Source organism: Myotis lucifugus, unplaced genomic scaffold, assembly GCF_000147115.1.
Source record: "Myotis lucifugus unplaced genomic scaffold, Myoluc2.0 scaffold_1858, whole genome shotgun sequence".
Classification (NCBI taxonomy): Eukaryota; Metazoa; Chordata; class Mammalia; order Chiroptera; family Vespertilionidae; genus Myotis; species Myotis lucifugus.
This window is the reverse complement of record NW_005872906.1, coordinates 22,042-25,619: the sequence shown is the minus strand read 5'-3', so window position 1 is coordinate 25,619 and position 3,578 is coordinate 22,042.

Here is a 3,578-nt window from a genome sequence, read left to right as displayed (position 1 = left end):
AAATTCCTGGGGAAAGCAGTTTCGACCTGATTCCACCAGGAGGAGCGGCTGGAGGGCCAGGGACAGACTTTTAACTCCTAACAATCATCATTCATTAGCCAAAGCATCACCCTGGGGGACCATAACCTCCCCAGGCCCTTCCAGGTCTCTGTGTCTGGGCAAAGCCGCTCCCAGGACCTGGAGAACAGTCTTTTGAGGACCAGTGGTGGCGGCTCAGGAGGTTGAAAGCAGAAGCACATAGACGCTGGGAGAGGGGAGCACAGAGGAGGTGAAAGGCGTCTGAGAGGATGTCCCAGCAATGGCCATGTCCACTATCCAGATACGTGGGAAACAATGACATTGATGTGGGATTAAGACCATTCAGTTATGTGGGAAACAATTGCATTTTTCAGGTAGTTACCCTCCAAAAAACACATGGGTCGAGTGAGGGGTAAGTTAGAATTCAATATTAAATAGCAATACCATGTTAGATGTTTTTTGCAGTGTCAATGTAAGAAACATCCAAACCTATAAGAATTTTTATGAGTTTATTTGAACCCAACTGACAATTGCTGGGAACCAAAATCTCAAAAGCTGAAAAAAATGCTTCAGAAAATGGCAGTTTTGCACCTTATTTTATACATTGCAACTGAAGGAGTAAGAGGTTACATGAAATTTATTGGTGATAAATTAGGGAGGTGGGAGAAAGTGGAGGGGGGGGGGGTGGAATTTCTGGGATTAGATGAAAAGTGAAAGGAGCCCTAGCCAGTTTGGCTCATGGATAGAGCATCAGCCTAGGGACTAAAGGGTCCTGGGTTCAATTCTGAGGTGTGTGGGGGAGGCAGCCAATCGCTGTGTCTAATGTCTCTCACATCAATGTTCCACTCTGTCTCTTCCCATCAGTGGAAAAATATCTTCAGGTGAGGATTAACAACAACAAAAAGTAAAAGGAATGGGCACTTCTTTTGCATTTGTGGGTATAGGATAGTTAACAGCTAACAATTAACATGATAACAATGACAAAGAGGGGTTCTGTGGTCTCCTGCTCTGGCATGGTAATCAAGATTGACCTTTATTAGGAAATAATACTACCCATGAACTGCTTTTAGTTAGAATGTTTTAATTTCAGACCATCCTATTGGTTACTTTAGGTCTCTGCATTTGTAAGGCCGCCATGAGGCCTCCCTGCGTTTGTCAAGTTTAGTAGGTGGCCCCTTTTTCATCCACAGCAGAAAGATCTAATAACAGGGATTTCGTGTTTACAGCAGAATTGGAAGAACTAGAGGAGCTGTCATAGGTTGGGCTTCCAGGAGTAGTTCCCCTTAGGAAGCACATAGAGGGAAGGGCACAGAGCTTCTTACTCAGCCACAGGCAGGAAGCTGTGGAATCAAAGCTGTGGTTGCAGCCCTAGCCAGCCTGGCTCAGTGGATGGAGCGTAGGCCTGCGGATCGAAGGGTTCTTGGGTTTGATTCTGGTCAAAAGCACATACCTTGGTTGTAGGCTCCTCCCCAGCCCAGCCCTCTTTGGGGCTCATGCAGGAAACAACCAATCAATGTGTTTCTCTCTCATTGATATTTCTCTCAGTCATTCCCTCTCTCTTCTACTCTCCTTGAAAATCAATGAAAAAATATCCTCAGTTGAGGATTAACAACAAAAGCTGCTGTTGCTGTTGCAGCTACTGCCTCAGGAACACACCTCAGCAGCAGTCACCGGGAGTGCTGCTGCCCCTATAGGTTCCAGAGCCACTGCACCTGCTGGATCCACACCAGGGAAAGGTATGAGCAAATGAGTGAATGAATGAAACAATCAACCAGTAAGAGTCTTTTTGATTTTTTCTAATCATTAAAACATAATATCAGATGAGTGGATTAGAAAACTGTGGTACATCTACACAATGGAATACTATGCTGCTGTAAAAAAGAAGGAATTCTTACCATTTGCAACAGCATGGATGGACCTGGAGAGCATCCTGCTAAGCGAAATAAGCCAGTCAATGAAAGAAAAATACCACATGATCTCACTCATTTATGGATAATTACGACCATTATAAACTGATGAAAAAAAGTAGATACAGAGGCAGAGCAACATCGAACAGACTGTCAAACTACAGCGGGAAGGCCGGGGAGAGTTGGTGGGGAGGGTAAGAGATCAACTGAAGGACTTGTATGCATGCATATAAGCATAACCAATGGACACAAGACACTGGGGGGTATGGGAGGCTAGGGGAAGGTCAAGGGGAGAAAAAAAAAGGAGACATATATAATACTCCTTGTAATACTTTAAGCAATAAAACAAAATTTAAAAAAATGTTAAACATAAAAAAACATAATATCTTGTAATAGTTGTATGTTAAAATAGAATCAAATACTGGAAAAATAATGAACAAACTGTCAAATATAGAAAAATACTTTGCTCTAGGTGGAAAGTGACTTTTCTTTTTACCTCCTTCACACAATTTTTCCCACTCCCACCTCACCCCATCTCTCACAACCACCAATCTATTTTCTGTATCTATGAGTTTGTTATTGTTGTTAAGATTCCACATTTAAGAAGGATCATATGGTATTTGTCTTTCTCTGACTTATTTCACTTAGCCTGCTGCCCTCGAAGTCCATCCATGTTGTTGCAAATGGCAAGAATTCATTATTTTTTATGACTGAATGATATTCCATTCTATATGAAATATATGGAATATACATATAAACAATCAAAAGGCACCCAAGGATATGTTTTACTGATTTGAGAAGGAGAGAAAGGAAGAGAGAGAGAGAGAGAGAGAGAGAGAGAGAGAGAGAGAGATCTGTCTACTCTCGCACACACCCCAAATGGGACTGAACCCGTAACCCAGGTATGTGCCCCAACTGGAAATAAACCCCATGACCTTTCCATACATGGGACAATGCTCCAACCAACTGAGCCACACTGGCCAGGCTCTTCTGCTATTTTTAACCAGGTTTTGTTTGTGCTATTGATTTAAATTCTTTACATATTTTAGATATTAGCCCCTTATCAGATATACTAGAGGCAATGCATGAAATTTGTGCAAGAGTAGGCTTTCCTTCCCCTGGCTGCTGGCACCGGCTTCCCTCTGGCACCCGGGACCTGGGCTTCCCTCACAGCCCTGGCTTTGTCCGGAAGGTTGTCCAGAAGGACATCCAAAAGGACGGCCAGTCTAATTACCATATTATGCTTTTATTATTATAGATGATTTGAACATATTTTCTCCTATACAGTAGGTTGCCTTTTCATTCTGTTGCTGGTTTTCTTTGCTGTCCAGAAGTTTAGCTTAATGTAGTCCCACTTGTTTATTTTTGCTTTTGTTGCTTTTGCTTTTGGTATCAGATTAAAAAATCAATACCAAGACCTATGTTGAAGAGCTTATTATCAATATTTTCTTCTAGGAGTTTTATGGTTTCAGCTTCTTTAACTTTTAAGTGTTCTAATAATACAGTTGTATCATGGAATCCTTCTTCTAGAATGAGAATCAAAAGCATCAAAAGCAAAGAGTAGCAGGAGGGCCTACATCAAGCAAAACCCCAGACTTCACAGAAAACCAGCAACAGAATGAAACGGCAACAAAAGCATAGTAATAACAGATT